Below are 15,443 nucleotides of genomic sequence, written 5' to 3'. Positions count from 1 at the left end.
AAGGTTTCCTTTAATTAAAAAGCCTTAATCCTTTCTAGTCCGGAGGAAGGGAAAAGGCGCGTTATAACCTTAATAAAGTTATTATAACGGAGGTTTACGTCCGTTAATACGAAAAAGTAAAGGGAATTAGGTACTAAGGTTATAAAGGAACGACGGACTTCGGCTTACGCGATAAACCGGACGGAGGATTTACGGCTAGGGGGCTCGCCGATCGGCGTACTTTACGCCGAAGCTATAACGTTAATAAGGTCGATTCGCTTTTAGTAATTTACGGCTTACCGGAAACGCTTAACGATACTAACTCCTCTTTTTAAAACTTAAACGCTATAAAATTACTCTACTACCTCGGCGTATTCTCTTATAATATTAAAAGGGTCGAGGCCCTTATTCTCTTAGGCCTAGCGCGCGACCTCGATCGGTCGTTTAAAGATAAGATACGGTAAAATGCCGCTTTAAAAACCGTAACTAAAGTTATTTTATTAGTTTATTAACGCGACGTAATAAATAAACTAAGAGGTTATATTAGGCTCGAGATTACCGTCTTTTTATACCCGCCGTAGCTAGCCGAGCGCGTACGCCGCCCGATCGAAGGCGCCGTTCCTAATTATATTAAAACTAAATAATCTTCGGAGCTTAAGGAGGTATAATACTACGGCGAAATAAACTTAGGAGAACTTTAAGGAATCGGTAATAACTCGTTCGGGGTTTATTAGATCCGTATAAATCATAAAGACTAAAGTAAAGATAGGGTTATCGAGGAAGTACTAACGGGTTAGGAAGTTAAACGATCCTACCGATCGATAGCCTATCGTTTAGTACGGGTTTATTTCGAAGGCTGCCTTTCGGCCTTTAAGGTCGTAATTAGTTATGATATAAAAGGCGCGGATATCTTCGTTAATAAGATAGTCGTAATAAGCGAGGTATACGAGAAAGTTAGCTAAGGCTACCTTCGTTTACTCCTATAGCTATTAGTTTATAATTCGGGATCGATTAGCGGATAGCCGGAAGGCCTAGGTTATATCGGATCCTAACTCGATCGAACCCTTTCCCGAATCGTAATTATCCAGAGTACTAAGCTAATACTTCTCTATATTACTTTAGTTATCTTTACTACTATAAATCTCTTATAGGAGTTCTATTAAGTCGGTTAAATCGGTACGACGTACGTTTCTATAAACGAAGGAAAGGGAAAAGGAGGGAGGAATTCCGGCGAAATAAGGGAAAGACATAATAAAAATAAAAAAAAAGAATTAAAGGAAAAAAGAGAAGAAATAATAAGTTAAAGGTAAAAATAAGAATTTAAATTAATAATAAGAAAGGTAGGCTAAAGATTAATAGAAATATAATAATTATAGGGAAGGATTTTCGGAATGGAATACCTAAAAAGGAAAAAGAAAAGGAGGAAGGGAAACGTATTAACGATATAGTTAGATATACCTTTACGGCTAACGCTTTAGGAAAGCGCGTTTTCCCGCGTACGTATAAAGCTATAATAGGAAACGCGTTAGCTTATAACTTCCTACTATATACTTTTAATAAAATAATAAGTACGTACGTTCGTAAACTCGTAATTAAACGTAGGCTAAGGTAAGTATTATCGAAACTCTCCTAAGTACGGTACTTACGACCTAAATAACGTATTCGACTCTCTCGTTCTCGTCCGACTTCTCCTCTTATTTCTCGCTATTCTACGGTTCCGATCTATTTCCTTTCTTTTATTCCTTAGGTCCTTTATCTTCGTTTTAATTCGTTTTTCGATTTTTCTTAATTCTAGATTTATAATTTCGTCGTTCCTATCTTTTTTTCTCTTATATATACGTATATATAATAAACCCTATTATCTAAAAGTAATTCTTTAAACTAAACCGGACGACCGCCTTTAAGCTACTCGAGTAATTAAAGGCTACGGAAATTACCGACGAAGAAATTACCGGGGCGTTTAAGAAGGCTAAGGAGGATAAGAAGAAGGCCGTAACGTATTAACGGGTTAAGTCGATACCGCCGCCGGTAAACCTAATAAATAAATAGCCCGACGAATCCTTCCGCCGCCTATCTTCTACCGAGGAATTCCGGGACGTTAATCGGCTAATCCCTAAGCCCTAGTAAGTACCGTACGCTTCGTACTCCCGCCCGTTAAATTAAAGTCCGAAAGTAATTATCGGCCGGTAGCTCCGGAGTATCGAGGGAATTCGGGTAATAAATTAATAGCGTTAAATATATAACTTTTAATATTAATAAGATTTATTAATCGAAGGTTATATTAATTAATAGTAAGATAATTCGTAACGTTCGGTTTTATTTTCTAGATAGGCCGGCGGCCGGCCGATATATCGCATAGGAAATTATAAGTAAGGACTTTTAAAAGGTTACCTACCTTTAGAGCTATACCATATCCTTCGTTCGTTACGTCTAATCCTTTCGCCGCTAGACGTTATTTATAAAGATTAATAATAAGGAGTTAATTAGCGAGTATTTCCGTCGATTAACGACGGACCTTCGTTACGTCGTTAATTTATTCGTTTAATAATATAGGGTACCTAACGAGATATCTTATTAATACTATAAACGCCGGCTCGCCTCTTCCGATACCGCTAAATACGTAGGTATATAACCCTTCTTTTCTTATCGATCCCTAGCCCTCGATCGTATCTTTAGATACTTTTACGGCGTTTACCTTTTCTTTATTAACGAAATACGTTATAAATTTCGTAACGAACGGTTTACCTACTTACGGGTAAGGATAAATCGCAATCCCCTTTTAGTAAAGGATCTAAGCCAGGCCTTATACCCGCTTATAATACGGGTAACGGAGGAAGAGTTACTAGCTATAATAAACTTAAAGATCGCTACGTTCCGAGGGTCGGAAAATAAATAAGTTTTTAGTTTTCTTAATAATTAATAAGTAAAGGATAGGGTAAGAAGGTAAAGAGGAAAAAAGAGGTACTAATTGGCGAATATACGTTACTTCTGGCTTATTTTTAAACGCGTATTCCTTTTCTTTCCTTTTTCTTTTACTTTTATTAATATAAATTACTTTCCTTACTTTTCCTTTAAATACTAAAATATACCTATGTTAAAATGTAATAATTACGTAATACTAGAATGTTAGTATCCCGGATTCTTAACGATAAACGTAAAGGATAACTTATCTAAGTATAAAAACGCGTTAATTAGCGTTAATAATCTATGGAAATATACTTTCTTTTAAGGTAAGAAATAAGGGGAGGGCGTATTTATTAGTATTTATAATTTAAGGTATTAATTTCGTATATAGGCTGCCGGTTTAATAACTATATAGGGATAACTTCTTTTCTTCTTTACTTAAGAGAGCGATTATATGTTAAGCTCTTAGGCTTTATTACTTCTCGATCGGTATAGGTAGGTTATTTTAGGGTATTATAGCCTTATCGTATTATAGTAGGAGGATTATTTATTAAATCGGGTCGATCTTCTTAGTCCGGGTTTATCGTTAGGTATAACTTCGTATTCTTTAAGCTTTTTATTTAATATTTCTACTATAATTCGTACCTTATCGTTCGGGGCTAACTATTCTTCTTTTTCGTCGTCGATTACCGAGGGTATAGGCTCTAGGCCTCCTTTAGCTTAGGGATCGTTAATAATCGCCGATTCTTAGTTCTTATATTTAATCGGTAGTAGGCGTATAATCCATTCGTCCTTCTCCGGGTTCTTTAGTTCTTAAAACCCGTTAATATCTTAGATAAATTTCCGTAGTTTATAACCTAAAACTAGGTATAATAACGTAACTTTATCCGGTTTTTTAAACTTATAACGACCATAGCCTAGATCTTCGGCGATTAGGTACGGTTCCTTCTAGTAGTACTTTAGTTTTACGGCTATCGACTTATCTATATATCGTAGTATATCGTATAATAATACGAGGTCGTCGGTTTTTAGGGGTTCTTTTCGTATTTAGTAAGCGTTCTTTTCGTCTTAATACCGGGTAGCTTTCTTATATTTAATCGCTAGAACCTTAGCTACGGTTAATATATCTTCCTAGCGTTTTTCGATTAATCGTACGCGTATAGCTAAAAGCGATTCTCGGTCCGGGATATTCTTTTAGTTTATAATACGCTAGGTTAAAATAACGGTTTCTATCGGAATAATAGCCTTACGCTTATATATTAATTCGTATAGCGACATTCCGTATAAGCGCGTCGAAGTCTTATTTACTTATATAATTACGTTTAATAGGTTCGTTTATCCCTAATCGCTACCGTTTATACCTTTTATAAGGCCTTTACGAATTACTTTATACTTAACCTCGACTATATCCTAGGACTACGGGAAATAAGCAATACCGACTTTAACTTTAGTACCGATTAGCTTTATTACTTTACGGACCTCCTTTTTATTCTCGGAATTATTATTATACTTAATTATTAGGGGTACGCCGTACTATAAAAATATCTACTCCTAGAGGAACTTAGCGATCGTCTTAGAATCTATCTTTCTAATAACTCGGGCTTTAAGAAAACTAAATAGTTCGTTTTATGCTTCGATTATTACGATAAATCCGTTATTTATTAGCATATATTATACGTTTATTACCTAGTAAGTAAGAACGTTAACTAACTCGTTATATAAGGCGGGGTCGACTTTCCGGATATTATTTCCTTTTTAATATCTAGGATACGATTTAACCTCTCGGGCGACGTATTCGAATATACCGCGTTAGTAATATAGTTTAACTATTCGATCGTAAATCGAAATACGTTCCTTATAGCCGAAATCCTCGTAGTAATCCTTAACTATAGCTTTACGTAATTTCTCTTAGTCGATAACTCGTCGCATATCCTTATACTTCTCGGGCTTTCTCTATAAGATATCCTCCGAAACGACGTATTTAAACGCTTCCTTCTTAAACCAAGTCTATCGCTTTTAATACCCTATTAATCGGTTATTTTTTAATCGGCTAGGTAATTAAAATCGCGTAAAAAACGTTACTATTTCCTACGACTCTATCGATTATTCTTCCGGTAGTTATAACGACAGGGCTTTATCGCTAGATTATTCGACGACGTTAAGTAATACGACTATATTTACGCATATTATATTAAGCTATATATTAATAAAGTCCTTTATATCGCCTTCCTATTAATCGTTATTATCGTCGCTTAGGCCGCTAGGTTTACGTAAGAAACCGTCCGTAACGAAATATCTCTTACCGGATATATATTAAATATCGAAGCTAAATATCTTAATATAAGCTATCTACCTAGTAAGGATAGCGCCCGGGAAACTAAAGAATCCATCGTTAAGCTAGGCGATTAATACTTTAGCGTCGGTTTTAAGTACGAAGTAAATGCCGTAAAGGTAGTTTCGAAGCCGTCGTAAGGACTTAATAACTCCTAGATACTCTCGTTTCGTAGCGTCGTAATTTAACTCCGTTCCTTTCTAGATCCCTAACTCGTATTTCGAAGGTCTAAAGTTACCTTTATCGTTATCCTAACCTAATACGTAGCCCTAACCGTCTCTTAATACGTCGACTTTTACTCGGATTAGCCATTCGATAATATAATCTAAAATAATTAATACCGGTACGTTAATAAAAATAATCTTAAGCGAATCTATAATATATTATTAATCGATACCTTAAATAAAGTATACTCCTTTACGTATTAATATTAGGAGGAATTTAACGACTATAGCATAATAATCGATTTATATTCTAAAGAAAACCGTAATACCGATAAAAGACCTTACTTCGTTTATATTCTTATATAACTTCTATTCTAAGATCTTAACTATCTTCGCTTCCGAAGGCTTTCTATCGTTTATACCGTATAAATATCCGACGATTACCGTATTACCTTTATACTAAGTAGACTTAACGACGCTAATAGTAATACCGGCTAATTCGAAGTTTAGGAAAACGGCGTCGATATTCTCTAAGTACTCTAAGATAAAGCGTCGTATTCCCGGAAAAGCCTCCTAGTTATCGTATCTCGATATTAATCCTTTAATACTAACGTCGTCGAAGAAAGGCTCGTATTTAATGGAAACTAAATCGTAAAGAATTCGTATAACGGCTCGGAAAAAAGCGGCAATTAAATTCGTCGCGCCTTATAGTAAAGTCGTTATACGTAAAAGGCTAATGAAAATAACAAACGTAATTAGGTTACGATTCGTTTCCGTTAACGTTACTTAATCGTACCTAAAGAAAAAGTCGACGACTATAAGGATTAAATATATAACGAATTCTTAAGTAAAGAAGTCTCTATCTCGGGGTAAAAAGGCGTCGCAAATAATCTAGGCGTTAAGTTTTATCGCAGAATTAATAAGTCGTAAACTACTATCTTTCTTCTCGACTACGAACTACGTATTTCGATAAGGACCGTAATTCTCTTTTAGGATTCCGTTCTTTAGTCGTATACGTAAGACTTCGATTACTCGTTCCTTAAGAGGTATTAGGATAGGGATACCCTTAGCCTATTAAGCGTTATATAATACCGTCCTAATCTCATAATCGGGGTAAACCTTAGGTCGGATTTTCCCGATTTTAAAGAAATCTTAGGCTAAGGCTATTTCTTTTCGGTATAAGATCTTAATAAGTACGTCTTTCTCCTAATCGGTTAATTCCGTATCTAATAAACCTACTTTAATAGCGTTAAGTCTTTCCGTTATTAATCTAATACCTCGGGGATTATTAACGAATCTTAGTATAATATTCTTATAGGGTTTATCGCGCTATAATATCTCTAATAATTCGTACTTCGACTTAACCTCCCTTATTACTTAATCCTTTTAATCGAGTATTCCTAGCGATATCTAACCGTTTAACGATACGTTATCTACGGGCTAAACTTTACGCGACTTAGGCTTATATATAATATTAACTAAAAACGTACGCTTAGTTTAATAAGTTAATTCCGAAATAAAGGCTAGGTCTCGCCTATATTATTTTAACTCCTACGTCGTATATCGAAATACCTTCGTAACGGCTTTATTAAAAACGTAAAGGAATTCTTCGTCGCTTAATTTAACGATCGCCTTATTTCCCTTATCCAAACTAAGTTTAAAGGCCGACGAATCCTTAGCTTTAGAAATAAATATTACCTTTATATCGTCGTTATAAAGGCGGATATAATTAATTTTAACTTAAAAGCTAACGTCGGTCTCTAGGTACTCGGCTAGGAACGCGTTTTCAGGCCTATATACGCCATTAAAGCGGCCTAAGGTATTAATAACATCTAGTTTTCCTAATCGCCGAATATAAGGCTTAGTAACGTATCGCTTCTTAAGTTAATAACGAAAGAAACCATTATCCGGGCCGAGCTAAAGTTAACGGTTCCTATAAAGGTACTTCCGTCGAATTCGAGTTTTATACGGGATTAAAAGATAAAGTTTATACTAAGTAATAAAGGGTAACTAACGAACCTATCTTTAACGACGTAAATCGATAAGCGAAGGTAATAATCGGTAAGCTAAATAAAACCGTCGATTATTCCTATATATAAGGTCTCTATAAAGGATCTAAAACCTCGCTATATCGCCTTAATACCGGTTATAAAGAAACGCTACCTCTTTACGTAACTTTCTACGATCATACTAAACTACGCCCCTATATCGATTACCGTAAATACGAGAGCTTCGTTCCCGTTAGGTCCTACGTTAACTACTAGCTTAGGGAAAAGCCGGATATAATTTTTAATATCCTTCGCGATAACGGAATTTACCGCCATTCCACTTAAAGGATTAATAAACGGGGCGGTAATTTACGGTACGTTAAGTATTTTAACGCTTTCTTCCCGATCCTTTTATACCTATTCCTTTATAATCTTAATAACCTTAAGCTAACCTTCGTTAATCTCTATAACGCGTATCGTAAGATATTTAACTACCTATTCCGAAAACCCGGGTATAAACTTAATTAAATCGTCCTACGAAACTTCGAAGCGTTTCCTATTATTCTTATTAATCTTATCCAGCTAAAACTCTCTTAATAACTCGTTAATAATCTTCGCCTTCCTAACTAGGTCGTTCGTATTCGAAGTAGTATTCTTACCGGCTTTAGTCGGTCTACGCTTAAGCTATAACGATAGGACTTCTATATCCTCTTAATCGGATACTTCTCTTTCGATATACTCGCCGTTAGGACCTCTAGCTCGCTTAATTACGTTAACTTCGATTAAATTCGTCTTAATAATACCCTTATAATAATAGATATCCTCGTCGTCGATAAAACCCTTAGTTTAATTATAACCTAAGATCCCCGTTTCGTATAATTCGTAGCTATATTTACGTTCGACTATCTAAATAACGTTAATCTCCGATATAGCTCTTAATATCTCTTCTTACTTTAGTACTACTTCCTCGCTCTTAAAGTATCGTAAGTCGAGGAATATAAGCTTATAATAGGCTGCGCCTAGTCATAGAACCCTGGTTAATATAGCACCAGGGTACGTAACCGTTCCTCCCGTATATAGCTAGCTCCTAAAGGCGCGGCCTTAGTAAAGCGTACCTTTCTTCCTTTTCCTCTTCGTATAGCTTTATTCCTTTAATTTATACCCTTTTACCTAGCGAATAGCTCTTAAAACCGTAATAAAAAGCTATACCATCTTTTCCGTAAGGCTAGTACTTAGACTTCCGATATCCGACTCCTAGATAGCGGAAGATAAGTCCAAGGCGTAATCGAGCGCTTAGGAGGCGACGCTAGCTTATTACGTATTATTATAAGACCCTTACTTCTTAAACTCCATAAGAGAGTATATAACCGATTTCCTACGAAGTAACTCCCTAGTACCCGTACTACCGGTACCCGTACCCGTACCGGAGGTTATAGCTACCTTACCTACGGGCGTAAACGGAACTCGACGAAAACTTCTTAAGTAATATAAATAAAACGAAAAGGCTATATCGTTTTACTTCTACCTAGAAAAACTATAAGCGAAAATCCTAATCGACGCCTTAAACGGGTTATTCGGTAATAATAACGCGATATAGTACTCTATCCTCGGTACGATACCCGAGGATCGGTAGCGGAAGATAGAATACTTCTAGAGATCTAGCGGCCTAGAGAGCGGATTTTAACCTAAGGACCTATTAAGGCATATAAAAAAGACGTTTAATAATATTTAGGTTAAGGAGGATACGTAATAAAAACTACGGAAACTACGGTAGAAAGAGGGGAAGACCTTCGGGAGCTTCTTATCCGATTTCGAAGAGGTTTTAACGAACGCTAAAGGCTTTAGCTAGGATAACGATAATAAGCTAACGTAATTAAAGGCGGTATTATCTAACTACCTTTAAAATATATTAATCCCGATTTAAATATCCTAGGATTACGATACCTTTATCGCTTAAATCTACCTAATCGCGTAACGCTACGAATAAACCGCCGAATTTAGGCGACTTACGAATTAATTAGGCGAAAATAAACGTTATTCGGCGACCCCGAGCTACGAATTAATATCCGTTATTTAACGCTCGGATTTCGCCCGGATAAATACTTAAAGCGATACGATTATAGCGGGCTTTATTAAATCGTAAAGGAAGCCCCGTTAAGCCTACGGCGGATCTAATAACGGGCTTAGTAGTAATACCCGACGGATAAGGTAGGTACCCTAGGAAGAATACGAAAAAAGGAAGGTCCAAGGTAGCTACTTCCGCTACGGCGCTAGCTAATACTAGGTTAGGAACTACCCCTACCTACCGATAGCTCGCCCGGGTAACTAAGGACGGTTCCCGCCCGTACCGATACGAATAACGTAAGTTATCGAATCATTATTAAAAGAACTAAAGGATATATTAGCTAATATAACGGCGGAAAAAGAGTAGTTCCGTTACGAAGTCGGGTAACGGAGCCTAGCTAGGAGGTAGTAAATAAATAGAAAGCTTATAAGGATAAAATAAAAAGTAGCCCCTCGTTATTATTAATTATAATTAATAAAACGTCGTTATCGGAAGCTCTCGTAAACGAAGGTTACTTATGTTTTATAGCTATTAATAAGGACTTATTTAGATTCCTTAACCTACCCTTTATTCCTATCCTTTCCCGTAGTATTAAAGGCGCTTTAAACGCTATAAAAGAAGCGGTAATCTAAGGAATTATCTATATAGCTCTAAAGATTAACGGATATACGTAGTTAATATACGTATACGTTATTCCGTTACTAGAATTCCTAATAATTTTAGGAAAACCGTAGTAGATATATAACGAGGTAGTTTCGTACTTATACGAAAATCGACTATAGTACGGAAGAATACGAATAAACGTATAATATAAGGGAAAGAAACGTACGACCCCGCTTATAAGGGAGCTAAAAGAGGCTTAGTACGTATTAATTAATACGTTCGTAGGCTTAGTTAAAAGGATACGCCGCTATAAGAAAGAAGGAATAAATACGAAGGATATATCGATATTCGTAGCCTCCTTAATAAATATAAAGAAAGCCTTAAAGCCGAAACCCGTAAAAACGGAGGCGGAGCTACGAGAGATAATCCCACGGGAGTTTTACGACCTATTCCTACTATAGAAGAAGGAAGAAGCTAACCGTCTCGTTCCGTATCGCCCGGGCGTTAACTATAAAATCGATATAAAAAAAGGATTAAACGGAAGAAAGAAGCTATTACCTTAGGATTCCTTATATAGGATATTTCGGGAAGAGTTCCTAGTATTACGGAAAACGTTCCGCGATTTATTAGATAAGGGGTTTATCCGGGCTAGTAGCTCGGAAGTAGGAGCCTTAATCCTCTTCGTTCGTAAGCTAAGAGAAGGCCTCCGATTTTACTACGATTACCGGGCGTTAAATCGCTTAACCCGAAAGAACCGTTACCCGCTTCCGCTTATCGGCGATACCTTACGTAACCTAACGTCGGTAAAATAGTTTACGAAAGTAAACGTAGTCGCGGCCTTTTATAAAGTCCGTATTACGAAAGGTAACGAATTTAAAACGGCGTTTAAGACCCGATACGGTTTATTTAAATGGCTAATAATATCCTTTAGGTTAATAAGCGCCCCGGTAACTTTCTAGAGATATATAAATAACGTTTTAAAGGGATTTCTCGATAACTTTATTAACGCTTATATAAACGATATCCTTATCTATACGAGCGGGTCCCGTAAGGACTATATAGTTAAAGTACGTATAATCCTAGAGCGCTTTTACGAAGCCGGCCTTTACTTAGACCCCGGGAAGTACGAATTCGTAATAACGATTATTAAATACCTAAGGTTTATTATATACGCCGGTAAAGGAATATAAACGGACCCGGAAAAGATAAAAGTAATATTAAACTAAGAGGCCCTTACCTTAATAAAAGAAGTTAAAAGCTTCTTAGGGTTCGCTAATTACTACCGTATATTTATTCCCGGATTTTCCGAGATTACCGCTCCCCTTACGGCTTTAATAAAAAAGAATTAACCTTTTAAATAAAACCTTACTTACGAAGAGGCGTTTTAGCGCCTAAAGACCTTATTTACGTCGGTACTTATTTTAACGTAATAAGACCTAGATAAGTTAACGTTCCTAGAAATAAATTACTTAGGGTAAGCGCTCGGCGGCGTATTATCTTAATAAGCCGGGGAAGGAAGAAAGGTAGTAGCTTATTATTCTTAGAAGCTAAGGCTAGCCGAAATTAATTACCCGATTTACGATAAGAAAATATTAGTTATTATTAAATACTTAAAATAATAAAACGCCGAGCTAAGGAGCTATAAGAAATTTACTATCCTAACCGACCATAAGAACCTCGAATATTTTATAACCCGTTAGCGCTTCTCGGAGCGGTAAGCGCGCTAAACGGAGCTCCTATCCCGGTATAACTTTAACCTCGTTTACCGCGCTAATAATTAAGTCGTAATTTCCGACGCGTTCTTCCGAAAGAACTAAGACCGGCTAAGCGTTAACGATAAGAAGTTACGGTATTTATAGCTTATCCTTAAAAGGGCTCTTTAAAACTAGACCTACGTAGTAATAACGTTCTAGCCCGCCGGGCCTGATATTAAAGTCTTTAAAGATAACGAACTTTAATTCCTATAAGAAAGGACGGCGTACCTCGATACGCTATATTAATAGGCGTATTAGGCGGTAAAATAAAGCGCCCGTTCCTTCGCCCCGACTATAAAGCTAAAAGTATAAATCGCGAAATATACGATAAACGCCGAAGGACGGTTATTATTTAGGAACCGGGTATAGGTATTAAGGGGTCCGCCTTCCGGAGACGCGGGAATAGACTCCCTAGGTACGGATTAGTTTAACGAATTACGGACGAAAATAATCTAAAGAGCTTACGATTTATACGTTATTAGTTACCTCGGTCGGGAGGGTATTATAGCGATCTTAAGCTAAGACTTCTACTAGCCGATATTCTATTAATACGTAAGGAGATTTATTCGTAACTATAACGTTTACGGCCGTTTTAAGTTATAAAGGAAATATAAAAAAGGTCTTCTTAAACCCCTTCCTATACCGAACCGCTACTTTAAGGATATATAAATAAACTTTATCGTAAACCTATTCCTATCGAAAGATAACCGGTATATATAAGTAATTAAGAACCGCTTAAGTAAGATTATAATCCTTAAGCTTACGCTTATTATAAACGTAGAAGCGTATACGAAGCGCTTCCTAGCGTATTACGTCTAATACTATAGCTAATTAAGGAATATCGTAAGCGATAAAGAATCGAATTAACTAAGCCGTTTCTAGAGCTATCTTTACCGCTTAATAAGTATAGAGTAAAAACTAAGTACGGCTTATTATCTTTAGATAAACGGGGGTTCCGAAAGGGTTAATTAAAAGATTTAAGCGATATTACGAAGCTATATTAACTACGAATAAAACGACTAGGTATAATAACTACCTATCGTTTAATTAGCGTTAAACGGACGGCTTAATACCTCGATAAGGCTCTTTTCCTTTTTCGCGATATACGGCTTCGATTTAAACCCTATACCCGCGGTTTCCGCTAACCCGGGCGCGGAAATAATACCTTTACCGCCGGAACTTTAGGCGAAGGCGTTCGTAAATAAGGTCCGCGTAGTTTTAAACTTTATATAAGTAACGCTAGCTATAGCCTCTTAATAATACGAATTTTACGTAAACTAAAAGCGATTCCCGGCTAAAAGACTTTAAGTAAGCGATAAAGTATAGCTCGATCTTATTTACTATAATACGGGTAAACCTAAGAAGAAGCTCGATTAATTAAAAGTAAAATATACGGTTACGAAAGTATTAAACCCGTACGTAATTAAGTTAGGAGGTATTCCGGCCGAGATCGATAATAAGTTCTACGTCGATTAATTACGGAGAACGTATATAAACGAATTACTAAGCTAAACCCGAAACGACCCGTAATTCCTTCCGTTATTTATCGAAAGGATTAATGAATTTATAATAAAGGAAATTCTTTACGTAAGAGATAAGAAGATAGGTAAGGGAAAACGACGTAAAGTTTTAGTACGTTAAAAGGGCTATTAGAAATTATTTTAGTATTTATTATCCGATTTTATAAAGGCGGAGGTATTAAATATTTACGAAAATAAATACGGATTAATAACCGTAAATAACGGTTTAAAGAAAAAATATACGACCTAAAAGAACTTAAAGTTACGATTAATTAAGAAACGAAGTACCTAAAAACCGGGCCGCGAGGTTAAATCTCTTTCTTAAACGTTATAAAGGCGTTACTTAATTATAAAAAAAAAAAAAAGGGAAGGGAAAGGCGATTAATCGTCGTCGTCGTCGTAGTCGTCGTTCTTTTCCTTCCCCGGAAGGAACTCGGAAGTATTAGCCTCTTCCGCTTCTTCGTCGAGGATAAAGTAAGCGGCGAAAGAGCGGCGGGCGCGAGCGACGCGGTTAATACCTAGCGTTTCGAGGGAAAGAGGAAAAGCTAAGGAGCGGAAACGGTATTAGGAACGGTAGGGGCGTAAGCGGCGGCGTAGGGAACGGATAGGCGAACGAGCCGGTAAGCGCGAACGCCGGGAGCGCTAGGAGCCTTTTAAGGCGTTAATCCGCCCCTCTAAGGCCGAAACCGTACGCTAGAGGGCGGCGTTATTAGAGCCGGGAGCGGCGGTAATAACGGGCGGGCCGGTAGGAGCGGTAAACGGACCGGTAAGGACGGTCTCGCCGAAGCGGGGGGCAGGGTCGGAAGCTCGGGCTATGGGATTTACGAACTCCTTATAAAAAAAAGGGATTAATATATATAAAAAAAAAAAAAAAAAAAAAAAAAAGAAAGGGAGAAGGTTAACGAGCCGATTAAGCCGTAAGCTAATAAGCGCTCGGCGGCGTTAATAAAGGCAAGGGCGTCCCGTAAGTAAGAGCTACTAGCGGAAGTACGGGCGGTTATTTATTAATAGGCGGCGGGAAGCGCGACGGCGGAGCTAGGAAATATTAATAATAGCTACTTATACGGGATATATATAATACCTATAGCGGCTAGTAGTTATACCCGTTAGCCGCGTATTTCGCGTACGTCGGGCCCCGGCCTTTCTTATCGTAATAAATACGTAAAGCGCTTACGTAGCGACGATAGGGGAAGGCGCGGGCGCCCGCCGGGCGGGTAGCGACCGAGCGAGAAGTAGTAACCGTACGCGGGACGGTAGCCGTACGCGAAGTAATAAGAGTTTAGGGAAAGGCGGTAGCCTCCGGGAAGGCAGGCTCCTCGGCGGCGGGCTCTTCGGCGGCGGGTTTTACGGCGGCGGGCTTAAGGCTAAGGGGAAGGCTTTCTCGCTATAAAACCGATTAATACGTAACTAAGCGAAAGGAATAGTAAAACGAAAGAGGTTAGCCTTATTAAGGCCGCTACGGTAGCGATATTACTTACGTTATTATTATTACCCTTATCGGCGGGAGGGGTAAGCGTAAGGCGTCGTATTAAGCGACGGAAGGTAAGAACGGAAAGACCTAAGGGGTCGGGAAACGAAGAAAAGGATATCTATTAATATTACGTTAGCTAGAAATTAATCGAATACCCTACGGAACGCGCGAGCTAAAAGGAAAGCTATATTCCGACGAAATACGGCCTTAATAATAATATAGTAACGACGAATAGCCGTAGAGGAGGAGGTTTACCTACGTTAGTTAAGGTAGCGGGGGCGGGAGAGCTATTATTATTATAAGAGGAAGAGAGAAATAAAAGAAGGAATAAGAGGAAGGTTAATTAATTAAAAAGGGGAGGGAACGCTACTAACTAAGAACGATTCGAATACCTTAATTAACGGAAAGGGAAGCTTATATAATAAGCTACGCCTAGTTATAAAACCTTAGTTAGTATAATACTAGGATACGTAACCGCTCCTCCCGTATATAGCTAGCTCCTAAAGGCGCGGCCTTAGTAGAGCGTACCTTTCTTCCTTTTCCTCCTCGTATAGCTTTATTCCTTTAATTTATATCCTTTTACCTAGCGAACAGCTCTTAAAACCGTAATAAAGCTTTAGCTTTCCGGCTAAATAATAATATACTATCCTACGTACTTATTCT

This window comes from Durotheca rogersii (assembly GCF_024521655.1).
Source record: "Durotheca rogersii strain YMJ 92031201 chromosome Unknown GGS23scaffold_4, whole genome shotgun sequence".
NCBI classification, from domain to species: Eukaryota; Fungi; Ascomycota; class Sordariomycetes; order Xylariales; family Xylariaceae; genus Durotheca; species Durotheca rogersii.
Note: the sequence above shows the minus strand (reverse complement) of the source record.